Here is an 18,374-nt window from a genome sequence, read left to right as displayed (position 1 = left end):
GCTCACTGGTATTTCTGCCTTCTCTACAATCACCTTAAAAAAAATTCTTTTTTAATGTTTGTTTACTTTTGAAGGAGAGAGAGGGAGAGAGAGACAGCGTGAGCAGGGGAGGGGAGAGAGAGAGGGAGACACAGAATCCAAAGCAGGCTCCGGGCTCTGAGCCATCAGCACAGAGCCCGTCGTAGGGCTCGAACTCGCGAACTGCAAGGTCGTGACCCGCGCCGAAGTTGGGCGCTTAACCCACGGAGCCACTCAGGCACCCTCTATAATCACCTTTTAACATAACAGCGTGGCTCCACAGAGCATCACCCAAGACCAGCGTCTCTGTGCAGGAAAGGCTGCATAATTTGAAAGGCTGGTGCAAGAGGAAAATGCATGGTCCTTTTTCTTAAAATAAAACCCAGCCCGGATATACCGCAAAGGCTACATTCAAATGCAGAGAGAGGAAGGGGCGCCTGGGGGGCTTAGTTGGTTGAGCCTCCAACTCTTGATTTCGGCTCAGGATCCCCAGTCCACGGGATCCAGACCAGCGTGGGGCATGGAGGCTGCTTGAGTCTCTCTCCCTCTCCCTCTGCCTCTCCCCTGCTTGCACACTCTCTGTCTCTCAAAAAAATAAAATAAAAATAAAAAATAAAATAAATAACATAAAATAAAAGCAGAGAGAAGAAACGGTGGGCTTGGGGTCGTATGAAGTGTATGTCCTCGGCCATCTCTCCCTTGCTCGTTGTCCCCTCGGACCTCGAGTGCAAAACACAAAGATAAAGCTGTTAAGAATTTTGAGCGCTCAGAGGAGGGAGGTGAGGCAGAAGGAGGTGGACAGGATCTGCCCGGAGTCACTGAGCGGTCAGGCCAGGATTTGAGGGCGACTCCCCCTATCCGGCTTGGGCACAGACACTCCCCACGCCCCCCGGGCCTGCCCGCACCTGTACACGGCCAGTCCCCACCAGCCCCTCTCGCCCAGCTCTGAACTTCTCAAACACAATAAGCCGGAAAAGCCATACATCTGGTGAGTTCCAAAAATAAAATGGAGGCCTTGTGGGTACGTCTATGATTGACACAACGTATTGGCTGGTTCCATTGTTAATTAATGCAGAGAGGAATCATTAAATCAGATCAGATCCATTTTCAGAATGTTCGGCTGTGCTCCGCTCGCGTCTTCGTGCCGTTGTGAGGGCTGTATGGGGGGCTGGGGCGGGGGAGGGCAGAGGGTACAGGTACCGCGATGTAATTTTTCAAGTAACACGGTTCAAATAAAAATACATTCGTTTGAATGAGATTGCCCTGAAACAGTGTTTGCATTGATGGTCTGGGGGTAATTGTATTAAGCCGAAGCATATTTTTCATCAGGAGGCAGGAAAACAGGGTGACGGAGGGAGGGAGGGAAGAACTGAAAGCAGAATGTAATGTTTTAGAGCCGCAAAAAAATGGAATAGTTTAACCCATTTTATCTGGGGTTTCTCTGTTGAAGTTGCCAAGCCTTCTAGAGCGTGCCGTGGGGTTCAGAGGGCTCCCCCCCCCCGTCTCACATGTGACTGGGCTGTGGGCTCCAGCCGGGCAGGCGGCCCCAGCTGGGCATACACGCGAGGTCTCTGCCCTGGCAGGTGGGCGGGAAATCATACACGCCTTCCGAATTTACTTCTCCGTTGCTCCCGGAGAGAAAGGCAGCTTGAGGAAGCACTTTGTGTGGGTGTCCATGTATGTGCACACACACGCATGCATGCAAACACGTGCACACACGAATGCGCATGAACACGCTCAGGCATGTGCACACAAGCCACACGGGCGTACGGGTGTGCACGCAAACATGTTTGCACAAGGCACAAACAAGCGCACGTGTGCCTACATGTGTCGCACGCGTGCACAATATACCCGCATGAACACGCATGCGTGCATACAGAATGCGCACGTATACATGCATGCACAGCTGAACGTATACAGTGTGCATGTGTATAGATACATAAATGCATACATATATGCATTTATATCACCTTTGGATGAGCTTAAATGTATATGTATACACATGTACATATACAATGTGCATACATGTTTACATACGCATGGAATCCATCCATCCATCCATCCATCCATCCATCCAGAAAATCATCTTAGGATGAGACTGTGTATATATGCACCCGTATACCCACACATATATACAACATACATACACACACAACATGCACGCACGTATACAACAAACACATAACATGAATATACACACATGCTTCCTTCCGTTGAGACCGTGTGTATATACACGCATAAACATATAACGCACATAGACATTGGATGCAACATACATAGACATGCATGTGTATCCATACATATTATATAAATACCTTCAGATGAGACTGTGTGTATACGCACACGTTCGTCCTCACATATACCTTTGTCAGCATCTGAACAAGTCTGCCAAATAAATTCAACGGTCACTTGTGACGTGCTTGCCATTTACGGGAGCCTGTGCTAAGTGCCACACACTAGGTCCCCGCTCTAACCTGCAGGGTACACGTAAGGTATTCTGATCTCCACTTGACAGACGAGGCAACAGACTCACAGAGGGGAAGGGATTCTCCCAAAACTACAAGGGGTGAGTGATAGACCAGTGATAGATCCTAAAACTCGGGTTCCTCATCTGGTTTGTGTTTCTGAGTCGGTGGACAAAGCCCCAGGAGGTCTCTGATGAAATCACAATTTGCCTACTTTCTCAGCTTCCTTGTCTGTTCAGTGGGAGAAATGATCCCTGCCCTCTGCCTAATCGGGGAGGAGTGGGGGCGTGAGGGGGGCAGTTAGAGACCTGGAACAATCCCCTGCTGCCCCCTCCCCCCACCAGAGGAAAGCAGTGCCCTTTCTTTGCTTCCTTTCCTTCCCTGGGCCTTCTCCCCTCCTCTCTTCTTAGAAGGACACTCCGTATTGGGTTTAGGCCCCACCCAGGGAACCCAGCGTGATCTCATCTTGTGAACCTTGACTTAATTACATCTGCGGAGACCTTTTTTTTTTCTCAATAAGGTCACACTCCCAGGTCCTGGGTGGACACGTACCATTCAAGCCACGAGGCTCACAGAGACTCTTTTACTCTCTTTCAGTTTCTAATCCTTCTTTCCTCGCCGCGCTGTCCCCTTCCGACATATTATTATGTATCCGGTCTATTTATTTTTCTTAGTGAACGTTTATCTCCCCCTGCAAAAACAGAAGCTCCCGGAGGGCAAGGAAGTTTGTCTGTTTTGCTGACTGATGCGTCTCAGATCTTCTAACAGTGCTGGCACACACCGAATAATATTCATAAATATTATTATTCCTTCTGTTATTATTATTATTATTATTCTCTGCTGCTATTCCCTCTGTATGCATCTGACCCCTCGACTGCTCAACGGTGCCAGGAAGGATGGCAGAGCCAGGGCCTCTGTCTTCTTCCTCACTGCACCTGTCGGACCACCTGTGGTCTGGTGCACAGGAGGCGTCCGATTAAAACGTGTTAAATAATTATCTTTATGGAGACCTAACTCTGTATCAGACCTTAGCCTCAGTGCTTTATGTGCGGGGAATCACTTAATCCTTACAATGCGACGGGAGAGGCAGCATCCATGTGGCCATTTTACAGAGGAAGAAACTGAGGTTTGGAGAGGGGAAGTAACTCATCCAGGTCTGTGGAAGAGGCCGTAAGTGTAGATCCTGAATAAATCGCTGTAATACCGTTGCTTTGTACCTCCACGAGTTTTAATGCCTAAGTCTTTAAAAAACACAACATACATGCACACACATCAACGCAGGCAACCCGAATACACACACACACGCAGTCACCTTTGGGTGAGACCATTTGCGCATACAAATGCACGTACATACACATGTACGCGTGGAAGCAGTATTTGGCCAGGGGGAGGGACAAATGGCTTCATTACCCCACTGGAGGTCAACACCCAGTCGAGCATCCAACTCTTGGTCTCGGCTCAGGTCACGATCTCGCTGTTTGTGGGTTCGAGCCCCGGGTTGGGCTCCACGCTGTCAGTACAGAGCCTTCCTGGGATTCTCTGACCCCACCCCCTTCTCTCTCTTTCTCGAAATAAACAGACGCGCTTAAAAAAATAGGAAGTCAGCGCCCATCTCTCTGGTGGACAGTCTGGAGCACGTGCCACACTTAGTTCCAAACACGTCACCATCGTTTGTCCCGGTCTGGTCCAATAAGGGCTTTTCTCCGGTCGCCCACCTAACGCGGCAGGTTCCCACGGCAGGGCTGTAGGGACGCCGTGACATCTGGAGTAGGAACTGGAGGCTCTTGAAGCCACATGTGACATTTGAAATCAGAGGCGTCTTCGGGGTATGTCAAGAAATAGTCCGGAGAGGGGCGCCTGGGTGGCTCGGTCGGTTGGACGTCCGACTTCGGCTCAGGCCGTGATCTCAAGGTTTGTGAGTTTCAGCCCCGCGCCCAGCTCTGTGCCGACAGCTCGGAGCCCGGAGCCTGCTTCGGATTCTGTGTCTCCTTCTCTCTCTGCCCCTCCCCAACTTGTGCTCTGTCTCTCTATGTCTCTCAAAATAATAATCATAATCATAATCATAATCATAAATGTAAAAAAAAAAAAAGAAAGAAAGAAATAGTCCTGAGAGGGGACCAGACAGAAAAACAGAAAAGGCTGAGAGTTGGAACAGCCTTTGTGGAGGGAGGAGAAGGTGAACTTCATTTATCACTCACTAGTCAAAGTCCTCAAGATGAAGACTATGTTGGAAATCTCTTTATTGGATGGCTTAGAGACAGCTGCTCAATGTCACGTCCCATGTACTTCCCTTGAGGCAGTTGCGGAGAGGTTTAGAGAAAACAGGTGCGGGGGAGAGAGAGGTAAGATCAAAAATCCCGAAATTCCTGCTGTGTCCCAGCCTCGGAGAGAGCCTAGCAGTCGTGGTGATTTTTGGCTCTGTCTGCACAGCAGCATCATCCAAGGAGATTTAAAACCATACAGGACACCCGGGACCCAGACCCAGAGATTCTGGATCCATTGTTCTCGGCTCGGCTCGGCTCGCTCCGACAAAGGCATGTTCCACAAGTATCTCAGATGATTCCATTACGAGGCCGGAGTTAAGGATCAACAGACTAACCAGGTCGATCTTGGCTGCAACTCTCCAAGGTCGACACTATCTGCACCTGCCTTTTAGGGATGATGAAACCAAGGCTCAGAATGACCAAGAAACCAGGCCAAGGCCACACACGGTGGAGCTGGGATGCATGCCCAGGGGCGTCCCGCTCCAAATTTGGTGCTTTTTCTACTGCCAAAGTGACCAAAGGGAGCTGGGCCCCTGGACACCTTCAGCCTCACTTGCTATGGCCCCCAGTCACGTAGGCCTGGTGATGATCGATGCCATCAGAGTCCAAGTGGCTCTCCCCAAACACTCCTCCCCCGAGGACTGAGCCTTGGGGACGCTACCTCGCACAAGTCAGACCGGACTCCTGAAAACGGAAATAACCACGGAGGCAGGGCCGGATCAAGAGGAGGAGAGTTCCCCTGTGTCTGGATTTCAGCCTGGTCTCTTTTCTGACCCCAGGGTTTGCCGGGACCTTTTCCAATATCCCCTTGCACTGTATTTCCAGACAACAAGGAAGCACACGGGTTCCTTCAGGGGGTTTCAGGCTCCCAAGGGGGGGAAGGGCAATTTGGCCTTCTGTCTCTTTATTGCCTTAATTAGCTGTTTGGTGACCCGGCAGTCTCTTTGATGTACATCCAACGTCGGCCTGTGAAATATGGGGAAATGTCAGCCTGTCGAACAAGGGTCAGCCAGACTGTCAATACTGTCGTCCGTCAGGCTGATCCAGGCCGGGTGCTGACCTGCGGAGAGATGATTGAGCCACCTGTCCCCTCCCCCTGGCCACAGTGTTGGTGGCGTGTGGAACGTAGCCGGTGGCTGGAGGTAAGGTGACAGTGTCGAGGCCGCGGGTCGGCCGACTTCAAACCAGGGGCCCAGGGCCGCAAACAGCAGGGAGAAAACAGAGGAAGCACGGTCCAAGTTAAACAAACTACAGAAAATCCAGAGGAAGACAAAAAGTCAACAAGTCAGGATAAGAGGAGGATCTTTGGGACACCCAGTGGGTGGTAAGGTTAACCCTGTCTGCACTGTTGGCTTCTGGGAACACCGAAATGTTCTCTGAATCATTGCAGTGATATGCAACACAGAGAGAAACCAAAACCATTCGGTTTTGGAGAACGAAAACATCAGTCTACGCTAATAATATGACTTGGAAATACATCAAAGGGGTTGTGGATGCACTAATAAAGGCATCCTTATGACAGTAAAGGAGGTGAGTCATTCATTTCCCACGTATTAATTGAGCATCTGTTATGTGCCATGGATTATTAGAGTTGCTGGAAGCGTTGCAGCAAACAAAGCAGGGACACATCCTTGCTCTCATGGAACTTTCACAATAACGAAAACAGATTTTAAAAGAATAACGATGAAATTGTGTCGTGGGCTAAAATGTGCAATAAGGAAACCTAAAAGATAGACTTCAGGGGTTGGGAAGCGGTTTGTCACTTTAAACAGGGCTATAAAGAGAAGTCGTCTCTGAGAAGGCGACGTTTGAATACAGTTCCAAAAGAGGTAACAGAGCAAGAGACAGAGTAACACAAATACCTGTGGGAAGGGTGTTCTGGGCAGAGGGACAGCATGTGCAAAGGTCCTGAGGTGGGAGTACACGTGGAACATCCGAGGAATTACACGGAGGCTATTGAAAATGGAATGAACCGAAATGCAGGACAAGGTCTGTCAGAGAGGAAGTTAGAGAAATAACGCAAGCTAGGCTTTATGGAGCCATGCGGACCACGGAACAGCTTGTACCTTCCATTCTGAGGGAGACGGAGAGTTGTGGGAGGGTTTCGGCCGGGGGAGTGATAGGCTGTGATCCCTGGGAGGATGTGGGAGACCAGCTAGGAGGTTTCTAGGTGGGCTTCTCTGAAATGACATGGCTTGAAGTCCGTGTCTGTGTCTGTAATTACATTTGTATCTATACTTCTTTTTATATGCAGACACTGTATATGCCTATATACGTAAGTGGATGGAGGGATAAAGGGATGGACGGGTGGATGGACAGATAGCTAGCTAGCTAGATGATAGATAGTGGTTTCATATAGATAAGTATCCATATAATGTAATAAATATATATATTTACATATATATATATATATTTACATATATACCCAAATGTGTGTGTGTGTGTGTGTGTATACACACACACACACATATATGGTATATTTATTTGGCTAATTGGAAAGAAGAGAAACAAAAGTTCCAACGTGTGAGGAGTTGGGGAGAAAAGAGTCTTTAGGGAAGCATTTGGGCGGGCAAGGGAAGCGGAGACTGGGCCCGAGACACCCTTGGACAGCACCTTAAGGAGTTTGGACCTGATCTGGGAGTACTGAGGAGCCATGGTAGGTGTGAGAGCAAACCAGCGTGAGTAGCCTGGTTTCAGAAGGATCCCTGACGGCAGAGCAGAAGAGGTATGTAGGGACCACAGAAATGGCTTTGTGAGTCGTGCAGGTGGAGGCCCAGTAGCCTGGTCTAGAAGGTGGTGGTGTGGACGAAAACAAGTACGCAGTGTGGACGAAAACAAGTACGGTGGGCTGAAGTTACCCTGGTGGGAGTTTATGATGTAGTCACATGTCCTCTTTGCGATGCCAGACCCCTCCAGCCCCTCCCCACCCTCTTCCAGAACCCCCTCTCCACTCACATGCTCCTCTCCACCTAGGAAGGCCTGTGCAAACAGTCTGACCAGAGTGGCAAACAGGGGCTGAAAGCTATCAATATGCCAAACCTTGACTTCCCAGATGGGGCACCTTTTCATAGAAAGCATGGTGGAGGCTAGCCCTGAGGGCCACCCTGAATCTTAATTCTCCATCCACTTGTCAACCTCTCTCATTAGACTTGGATCATTTCTCCATTGTTAGCACTTAGTACAGTGTCTGAGTGTTTACCGAATGAATAAATCGGTGTATAGACGGACGGATAGAAGGAAAGGTGCTATTCTTCCCACAGGATAAGCAACTCATCACAGAAAAATAATCAAGTGGCTCATTAGAATCCTCTTGGAGCATCGTGTCAAGATAACCACCATTCTGGGGCACCTGGGTGTCTCCGTCGGTTAAGCCTCTGACTCTTGATTTCAGCTTAGGTTCTCATGGTTTGCGAGATTGAGCCCCTCCTCGGGATTCTCTGCTTGGGATTCTCTCTCTCCCTGTCTGTCTGTCCCTCCCCCACTCGTGCACACAATCTCTCTCTCTCGAGAAATGAACTTTTTGTTATTGTTTTTAAAAAGATATGACCATTCCTCCAAACCGGGGGAGGACAATTTTTTTCCCAAAAGGCCGGAGAGTACTCAGCTCTAATGCTGTGTACGAAGGCAGAGTGGTAGACCATGAGTCAATGAAGGGGCGTGGCTGCGTTCCAATAAAACTTTATTGGCAGAAACAGGCAGCAGCTAGTTTGTCTACCCCTGGTCTAGATGTCTGTCTCGCCAAGAAATTCTCCCCTCGATTCGTTTCTCCCCAACAGTGCCCTTTCACCTGGTAATGATAGATGATGATGATGATGGTGATGGTGATGATGTGATAAAAATGGTCATTGCTAACATTTAGTCTGTGTTCGCCCCGGATCAGGCACTGGCCTAAGCCTCTTGTGCGTAGAATCTCAATTAGCTCCCACAGCCACCCCACAAGGTGCTGACGCTATCCTATGTCATAGCACGGTGAAAAACGGACGCACAAAGAGATAAGACAGCCCGGGGCACATAATTTTAATGGGCAAAGCAGGCGGTCTGGTCTGAGCACTGAGTCTGGGGCATGAACAACTCGACTCCACGTGTCAGAATAACCATGTTAGTCGTAAGAACAATAATAACCTTGGCTGCAGGCTTTGCTCTGTTCCGAGCACCCAAACACACGCGAAGGGCTTTGCGACGACCTCTCTGAATTTTCTCAACCACAAGGCAAGGTTAGCACCTCGCTGTCACAGCTACCCAGGGTGACACAGTCACAAGGTTGGATTCGTCCGTACCACCTGCCCCAGGCCCGTTGCTCGGAACTTTCCAGAAAATGGACCGTTTGACTCGATGGCCTTGTTCCCCCGACGCCTCGCTCCATCCTGAGTTTTTCCTTCCCGCAGGGGGCTGTGCCTTTGGACTCTCTGGGGGCCTTTTATCTTATCGGACCCTTTCCCCTGCTCACTTTGCTAGCTGTCACGTTTGTTATTCTAGGATAAACTTTCGGCCGATGTAGCACATACTTTGGGGTCAATGCCCCGTGTTATCCCCAGGATAGTTCAAATATTTGTGGCCTTGTCAACCTCCATCCCGCTGGACATGTGCGGTGGCGGAGTGGGAGGGGTGTTCCATGCCTGGAGACCAGTGTGGGCCAGCGCGTGGCAGGAGACCCTGCCTGGGAGGCCACTGAGGGCAGGTGGCAAACACATCGTTTCTTGGCCCCGGGTTGGATGCGTGCAAACGTTAAGACGAGAGAGAGAGGCGAGCATCGGCCGACCATCTCCTCTATGCCTGGTGCTTTCACACACGTTGAAATAAGTGATCTTCCAAATCCACCTGAAGGAAGGCATTCTTCATGACCATTTCATTGACAAGAACACTGAGGCCAAGAGAGCTTAGTGGCCACCACCAAAGGGATTCTTAATACTGTGCGTGCGTGTCTACACCGTATGCCGAGGCCTAGGAACCCCTTCTCAGAGTAGTGCTTCAGGACTCATAAAACAAAACTACGTAGGATTAGGGGCACCTGGGTGGCTCAGTGAGTCGAGCATCTGACTTCGGGTCGAGTCATGATCTCACGGTTCGTGAGTTCGAGCCCCGCGTCGGGCTCTGTGCTGTCAGTGCAGAGCCCGCTTCAGATCCTCTGTCTCCCTCTTTGAGCCCCTCCCCCACTTGTGCTCTCTCCCCCCAAAAATATTTTGAAAAATGCATAGGATTAGTAAGGAAACCAACCAGACTGAAATACAGTCATCAAGTAAGAAATTGGTGCAGTGTTATTTGTGCTTCTAAATCAATTCTTTTTTTTTAAAAAGTTTTCTAAATGTTTATTTATTTTTGAGAGAGAGAGAGATGCAGAGTGTGAGTGGGAAAGGGGCAGAGGGAGAGGGAGACACAGAATCTGAAGCGGGCTCCCGGCTCCGAGCTGTCAGCACAAAGCCCGACGCGGGGCTCGAACCCACGAACCGCGAGATCATGACCTGAGCCGAAGTCAGATGCTCAACCGACTGAGCCACCCAGGCGCCCCCACCCCCCCGCCTTTTTAAAAATTTTTTTGCTAAATCAATTCTTGAAATGACAAGTCATTACAACCACGATGGCGGAGACGTCCTGTGACTAAAGAATTCGAAATTCTCTGTGACACCAGTGAGGTCGTAGGCCGGGATCTGTGATTTGTACTGGTGACAAGGTTGTGGGGACGGACGGTCCATCCTGCCATGCGTCTGTTGCCTGCCTTCGTCATGGAAAGAAATTGCACTTTGATGTTCGTGATAACGAAGATGTGATATATTTTCTTCCCGATCGAGGTCACAGATGCCCTGAGTTGTATCCACGGAGCCCTTGGGGGTCTGGGGCCCCAGAGCGAGACCCTCTGAGCTGGGAGAAGCATGGCGGGCTCCAGAGATCCACACTTGCCACTGTGAGGTCCCCCCCCCCCCCCCAGCTCCTCACATCCTGTCCTCTGGCTTTGTCCCCAAGTGAACCAGTTAGCCTGACTGCTGGCTGGGAGGGCAGGGCGGCCTTTGAAGCCATGCCTCTCTTTGATGTGCACATTCCGTCAAGGCCCTTCCTCGAGTTGGGCAAATCTCCGTTGCCCCCTGCAAACCCTCCCTTCGTGAACATCCCCCCCCACCCCCCCGCCCCTGAAACAGTCCAAAGACCTCTCTCACACGGTTTCTGTTAGTTTTATGGTTTTTGTTTTTCCGACCCAGTAAACCGGCGGCCTGGGGGGGCTGGACTTTCAGACAGAACTTTAGGCTTTGGAGAACGACGTCGTTTTCAGAGAAGTCTTCATTTCAGGCCGGGCTTAAGAAACAGAGTGGCTTTGCTTAAGGAAACCATACACACAATTCAAATATGGCGGCACGATGACCGAGCCACGAGGGTTCTCAGACGTACACGGGGTTGGATTGAAACTCCTTGCTCTGTGGCTCTGGGGAGGTCACATACACTTGCTGAACAGAGAAGAGAGAGACACCGAGGCAGGCTCAGAAGGGGCACCGACTGGGTACCTGGCACTGTATTAGGCATTTACAGGTGTTTTCTCGAACCTTCCCAACAGCCCCCCAACAGCCCTACTTTCTCCCAATGAGAAACCTAAGGTCAGAGAAGTGATACGGCTTTTCCAAGGTCACACGGCATGAATGGCGGAACCCAGGCCTCGCTGAGCCTTAACGCTCCGCGGAAGCAAAGCCCCGGAGATCGCTCTGGGAAGGCAGGGGACTGTCCCTTCCAGGGCAGGACTCCAAATGGTCCCACTCCCAGTGGGCTGACGGTGGCAGCTGCTCCTCCAGGATAAGAGTCAACATGGGCGGGGCATCTGGGTGGCTCAGCCGGTTAAGCAGCCGACTCCTGATTTCGGCTCAGGTCACGATCTCAGGATTCGTGGGTTCAAGCCCCACGTCCGGCTCTGTGCTGACAGTGCGGAGCCTGCTTGGGATTTTCTCTCTCTCTCTCTCTCTCTCTCTCTCTCTCACAATAAAGAAATAAACTTAAAAACAAGTTTTTTTTTTTAAAGTCAACATCGGCAACTCGCAAAGAGGACACGAGGGAAGGGCTCCAGGATCTTCGAACAGGCTGAAGAAGGAGGGGCAGTGGGGGCCTAACCCATCGGAAGAGGCAGCTTTCTGCCGACCCAGCAGATGCTCCAGGGCTGGCTGGGCTGCAGGGATGACACAGGGTTGTGGCTTATGTCCACGCCGATGCGGAGGCTGCAAGACGAGACAGCCGTTGCCCGGGATGTGCTCTGACAGCTACCCGCATCACAGGAGCGTGACCGTATCTTCAGCACCACCTTCCTGTTGCCAAGACTCTGTGAACTTGAACTCCCGGGACCCCCGCATCACGCTTCTGTGGCCTCCCGGGACCAGGCTTGGGGCCCGACATCCCACGCAAGGAGATGAGCTTTGCCTGTCCCCTGGCCTCTCTTGCAACCCAGAGCTCACATCTGCAGTCCATCTGGTGGGGCTGGGGAGCACTGTCCAGCGTCGAGGGGAAGGAAGCCTCTCTGTGGGTATTTCAGGCCTGGCCTGCACAGCCTGACCCGCCTCCTGGGCCGAGATCAGTGGAGAAACTCAGCCCAGAGGGCCGCTTGACAGAGAGGCTTCTGGCCTTGACTTTCAGATTCCTGAGTCATCTCTCCTTGGGCCCATCCTCGGCCTGGCTTCCTTGCAGGGGCCTTTGATGAACAGATGAGATAATGGATCTGCTTTGAAAAAGATAAAATGCTGAACAAAAGGTTGTGCTGGCCACAGCAATGGGTGTGATGGGCAGGCTAAACCTTGAACTTCCTTCCTGTCCCAGGGCAAAGACGGCTTCCAACCTCCACATATCCGGGGCAGCCAGCTTGCCCGGTGACCCCACCTCTTCCCACCCCCATTAGAGCGAGCACGCATCCACGAACCGGCGGAATCATCAAAAAGGGATGATCGGTTTGGCCGGCGTTTGAATTTACCCATTTTACAGATGAGGAGACCGAGGCAAGGAGGACTTAAAGAACGGGCTCGAGATCGGACAGCTACGTGGTACCGGCGCAGGCTTTGGACCCAGGCTTACTCATTCGAAACCCTGACCGGACACCAGGCATTTAGTTAAAACGTCTTCAGCTGGAAGAAAATACAACAGATCCATGGCAACGACAAACATGCGATTTTGCAAAAATGTCCGTGTCGGCTCCTCCAAACCTGTAGAGAAGATGACGCCCCCCCCCCGCCCCTCCCTGCAGCTGGGGCTTTTGGCGTGAGCTGTACCAAGCGGACGTCCCACCGCAGAAGGAGGAGAGATTGTAGGATCGCACACGTGGAAGGAACGCCAACGACTATGTAGGGCCAGCAACCCCCTCCACCGCAGCTACGCCAAGAGGCTGTCCGGCCGATGCTTGGACGCTCACGGACATCCTGCAAAGTGGCTTACGCTATTCCCAGACAGCTTACCTTTGGACAAACTGACAGAATCTGTTAGCACAGAAAAAGTTCTCTTCCTGGAGGAGCGTCTGGAAATGCGTGAAAGAGGGATGGGGCTCTCACACAGTAACGGCAAAACGTCTAAACCAACCTATGTATCTCCAAACAGGGCAATACGTGCATGAAATGTAGTACAATTAACCCTTGAACAACGTGGGGGTCAGGGGGGACTGCCTCCTGGTGCAGCTGACAATCTGCACGTAACTGTGGATCCCTGAAAACGTAACCACTGATAGCCGACTGTTGACTGGAAGCCCTCCAGATCACAAAAGTAGGTGGTATTATATCACATGTTGTATACGTGCTACGTAATATATGCCACGTTCTTACAATGAAGCAAGCTCCAGGAAAGAAAACATCGTTGAGCCAATCCTAAGGAACCTGGCTGTGCTTCTTGAAGAAAATCTCACATAAGGGGACCCGCACACCGCATACCCGTGTTGTTCGAGGATCAACTGTATCATCCTTCAATGGAATATTATATAGCCGTGAAAAAGAATACGCTAAGTCTAGCTGCCCAGTCTCTCCGTAACCCCACCCACCCACACGTACTGTCGTGAATTCAGAATGCATGTCCTCGTTTTCGTATGAGTTTTACAGACTGTACATGAATTCTGAAAAACATACGGGGCCTCTCGGGGGGTTTCAGTTTCTTAAATGGGCTACGGATCACTTCGTGATCAGCATTTTCTCTCTCTGCCATGGTTTTGAAAGATCCCCCTGTTGACACACAGACGTCTGTTTCATCTACTTTGATTGCGATCTTTTTAAAAAATTTTTCTTTCATTTATTCATTTTTGAGAGAAAGAGAGACAGAGTGTGAGCAGGGGAGGGGCAGAGAGAGAGGAAGACACAGGCTCGAGGCTCTGAGCTGTCAGCACAGAGCCTGACGTGGGGCTTGGACTCATGAACCACACGATCTTAACCTGAGCCGAAGTAGGATGCTTAACTGACTGAACCACCCAATTTGTGGGTGTCCCCGATTGTGCTCTTAAAACATGTGCGTGCACGGAATTACCTGTGTCCAGTCCCCTGTTGGTGGGCATCTAAGTCGATGCCGATAAAAATTCTATAGTGGACATACTTGGATATGTCTCCTTGGCCACACGTGTGAGGCTCTCTCCAGGGATGATGCCTTCGTTCCCCACAAAGTGACACGTATGTCTTTCTCCTAATAAGCAAGGGCGTCCAGAGTGGAATCCAGTCTTCCAACTGTGGCCTCGTCAGACTAGAACCTGCTATGTGCCCCTTTCCTAGGCATAGAGAACACAAGGCAAACATTCCACCCACCCCCACCCCCGCCTCATCAGGGTTTATGACCTCATGCAGGAGAATGCCAGTAAGAGAATATTCCAGGCTGTTAAGTAAACATAAGCGTGCAGTGTTTTGTGATGAGAGCAAGGACGGGGACCTAGCCTAGCCCGGTTCAGGGAAGGCTTCCTGGAGGAAGTGGCGATTAACTGTGTTCCAAAGGTTGGGTGAGCAGAGAAGCATTTCAGCAGAGGAGCCCTAGAAATGCAAGAGAATGAGTATGGACCTACCTCAGGACTTTTGCACACGCTTTTCCCTCTGGTTGGAACGTTTCCCATCCGGTTTCTTTGTTGAGATCTTTGGAGATTGGCAGCTCCCCCTCATTTATGGTCCTGTCTGCCTCCTCGCATCACCAGGTCCTATTATCTGACCGCCGAATGCCGTGTTGGTTCCAGCAAGGAAGAGCAGAGGGTGGGAGGTGTCTCTGGCGTGGCCTCCAGCCCCGGCCAACAGAACCCCTGTTAAGGCATAGACTCTGGAGCCACACTGCTTGGGTTCAAATCCCAGGTCTTCTACTTTCCAGCTTTGTGACCTCAGGAAAGTGAATTCCCAATCCGAGCAGGCTGTAAAAAAAGGATGAAAATACTCTCTAACCCTGAGAGTTATAGCAAGGACTCAATGAGGAAATGCATGTAACACAGTTAGCTTAGGGCCCCGAACACAGTGAGCACTCAATTGATGGTGGCAAAAATAATAACAGTGATAACAGTAATGACGTGGGCTGCTGCTTAAAGGAGTAAAAGGAAGTGGGCACTCTCCCCAGGAATGAGGAAGGAGAACTTCCCATGAGACAGCTCCAGACTGTCCCCAGAGACAAGGTGGGCAATTCCTGATGACTGATGACCTTGAGGCCCAGCCACCTTTCCTGGAAGCCTTTCGCCTTGAACCCAAGGGTGTCTCTCCAGCCGGACTGTGGGCGTAGAGCTAAGTAAATACTTCGTCGTCGATCAGCCCCCGCGGTCCAGATGTTTCCCCAGAGGCTCAGATGGGGGTGAGTGGGAGGTCCCGTCCAGGTCTCGTTAGCTGTGCCTGCAGAAAAGGTATAAGAGGAGATGGGGTGGGATACATCTCAGCCCTGAGCCTTGGGACCCCTGGCCTCTGTTGTCACGACTGGACACCTCGTAACTCCTGACTGATGTAGGCGGGGAGACCTGATATGGTAGGTCCTCGGGACCTCTGAATCAGTAAGAACAAAAGTGTATCGTTGATACACCTTTAATAAATACCATGCACTGGGGCGCCTGGGTGGCTCAGTCGGTTAAGCCTCCGACTTCGGCTCAGGTCATGATCCCGCAGTTCACGAGTTCGAGCCCCGCGTCGGGCTCTGTGCCGACGGCTCGGAGCCCGGAGCCCGCTTCGGATTCTGTGTCTCCCCCTCTCTCTGCCCCTCCCCTGCTCTCTCTCTCTCCCTCTCAAAAATAAACAAACATTAAAAAAAAGTAAATAATAATAATAAATACCTGGCACCATACTAATCATATATCATCTCGCCAAAAACTTTCTACGGCTCTGCGGTGTGGGTCCTACTTTACCTCCATTTTCTAGAGTGGGGAAACTGAGGTTCAGAGAGGTGAAGTCATTTCCCCAAGGCCTGTTTGGTCAGCTGCAAACGGAGGCTCTTATCATTTAGGTACTTAAAACAATCCTTTTCCCCTCTACTGCCTGTCTCTTAGCAGCTGGGATCTTGGGACAGGGACCTCAACCCCCGTGTGCCTCTTACTGTCGCAGAAAGGATCAAAACCGGTTAGTGGGTGCCCGAGGCTCATGTCAGTATCTGCCTTGCCACAACGATGCTGTGGGGGATTATCTGAATGATGAATGTATTTCTTCTTCGGTGTTTGTTGGTCATTTTATTTCTTTATTTTGTGAATGGTCCCTTCATGGAGTTCCCTCACTAGATTGGCATTTTGATAAGGTGTGTTTTTTTGGGGGGTTTTTTTTTTTGAAGACTGGAGAAACTTTGTGACAAAGGATATATTGGTACTCAGCACCAGGCCCCCACCCCACGAGTATGGGATGGGGATTGATCACAGGGGCTACGTCAGGCTTTGACTCCCCGCAGCCTTCAAGGACCAGGGGGTGGCTTCCACACTGGGAGACCAGCAGACAGACTTCAGGGGAACAGGGAATCAGGAGTTCACACGAGAATTAAACAAGATTCCCCTCTTAGTGGGCCACCCAGACTCATCGAAGAGAGCCAAGGTCTTCGAGGAGAAGATCGGTCTCCCTTCTATTACTGAAGAGCTCTGAACTCCCAAGGGGCCTCTGCCGGGGTGGGGGGGGGGCTGACTTCCTGCCTGGGACCTTTCCAAACCTTCCTCTTGAACCCTGGCCGACCAGCTCTCCTTCCCTGCTCTCCCTTCCCTCCATGCCCCCCTGCTGTGGGCCCTGCCCCGGATCCTGGCAACATCCTGTTCTTCCCTTGAACGAAACTCCCCCTCCAGCTTCCCAGCGCGATAGGAATCTTAAAGAAATGCTTCCTGTCTCTTGACCACCTTATCGCCCATTCCTCCCGAATGGCTGACGTTCAAGAAACACACAGGCAGCCCTGCACTCCCTTCTAATTTTAAACCTGCCCTCTGAAGCTCTCTCCTCTTCCTTCTTAAGGTTCCGGGAAAGGCCAGAGGGTGTCAGAGGTCTCTGGTGACCCGCTGAGTCAGCAGAGACTGAAGGTCTCCTCCAGTTCCCAGGGAAGGAGTCTGGAGCTGGGAGATCCTGGGTGAGGCCACTCACGGGCCCGGCCCCGGCAAGCCTGATGTTCCAGGGGCAGCAGATGCTTACGTAGGGTATCTTTCCTGAACTCATAAACGACGTTAGGAATAAAGGCCGCGCAGGGGTATCCGAGTGGCTCCGTTGGGTAGGGATGGGACTCTTGATTTCAGCTTAGGTCATCGTTTCGTGGCTGGTGGGTTTTTAGCCCCGCTGACGGCACGGAGCCTGCTTGGGATTTCTCTCTCTTCCTCCCTCTCTTCCCCTGCCCCCTCCTCTCTGTCTCTCTCTCAAAATAATCATAATAATCATAATAATAAAAGAATGAACGGGGTAGAGATACTCAAACACGTGTATCACGTAAGGAGCCAGGAAAAACTGGGGCATGGACATACCGGATGGTCCTTTGACTCGTGCAATACTGTGTGGCACAGGCCCCAACATCCAGGCATTCACGTCTGCTGGCGGAATCTGACCACTCTTGGTCCTCGGGAGGCTGACTTCCGGCCGCGTCACGTGACCCGGTCAGGCCCCCGCCAATGAGAGCGCGGCTGGCCAGCGATTGGCTGTGGAGGAAGACGTGACGCAAGTCGGCCCGTTTGGGACCAACGGAAAGCGGAGGCTGAGGCTGACTTTTCTGAACTTGGGGCCGAGTCGCCCTTTCCGGCGGATGGAGCCGTCGGGCCGCTGACGTCCCTGTCGGGCTGGAGCCTACGGGAGGGGAAGCGGAGCCGGGATCCAGAAAGGACAAGCAGAAGACCTGACCTCACCTGATTCCTCGAGTCTGTCTCTGAAGCCAGTTTTTATTTATCTACTTATTTATTTATTTATTTATTTATTCATTAAAAAAATTTTTTTTAATGTTTGTTTATTTTTGAGAGAGAGAGAGAGAGAGACAGAGCATGCGCAGGGGAGGGGCAGAGAGAGACGGAGACACAGAATCCAAAGCGGGCTCCAGGCTCCGAGCTGTCGGCACAGAGCCCGACGCGGGGCTCGAACTCACGGACCGTGAGATCATGACCTGAGCTGAAGTCAGATGCTTACCTGGCTGGGCCACCCAGGCTCCCCTGAAGCCCGTTTTCCTCTTGGAATTTTCAGCCATCTGAGCCAATAAAATCCCTTTGTCTTTAGTTTTCTGTTGCTTGTAACCAGAGACAATGGTCACC

General features: G+C 51.1%; 2 long non-coding RNA genes across 3 annotated transcripts; both read right to left on the bottom strand.

Annotated features, from left to right (window-relative positions):
• Nucleotides 1-11,729: 11,729 nt before the first annotated feature.
• On the bottom strand, nt 11,730-12,915 carry LOC121010292 (uncharacterized). Its single transcript, XR_005781085.1, has 2 exons — nt 12,630-12,915; nt 11,730-12,431 (listed from the first exon to the last, which is right to left on the bottom strand). It is a non-coding gene; the product is annotated as an uncharacterized LOC121010292 (long non-coding RNA).
• A 1,159-nt stretch (nt 12,916-14,074) lies between these two features.
• LOC121010291 (uncharacterized) lies at nt 14,075-17,709 on the bottom strand. 2 transcript variants are annotated; one of them, XR_005781083.1, is made up of 4 exons: nt 17,604-17,709; nt 15,960-16,040; nt 14,730-15,528; nt 14,075-14,441 (listed from the first exon to the last, which is right to left on the bottom strand). It is a non-coding gene; the product is annotated as an uncharacterized LOC121010291 (long non-coding RNA). The 2 variants fall into 2 exon arrangements; XR_005781084.1 differs by having other exon boundaries at nt 15,960-16,292; nt 17,604-17,684.
• Nucleotides 17,710-18,374: the final 665 nt, after the last annotated feature.

This window comes from Herpailurus yagouaroundi, unplaced genomic scaffold (genome assembly GCF_014898765.1).
Source record: "Herpailurus yagouaroundi ecotype Mexico unplaced genomic scaffold, PumYag 191, whole genome shotgun sequence".
Lineage (NCBI taxonomy): Eukaryota > Metazoa > Chordata > Mammalia > Carnivora > Felidae > Herpailurus > Herpailurus yagouaroundi.
The sequence above is the reverse complement of the archived record's forward strand: the minus strand, read 5'-3'. Positions and strand labels throughout refer to the sequence as shown.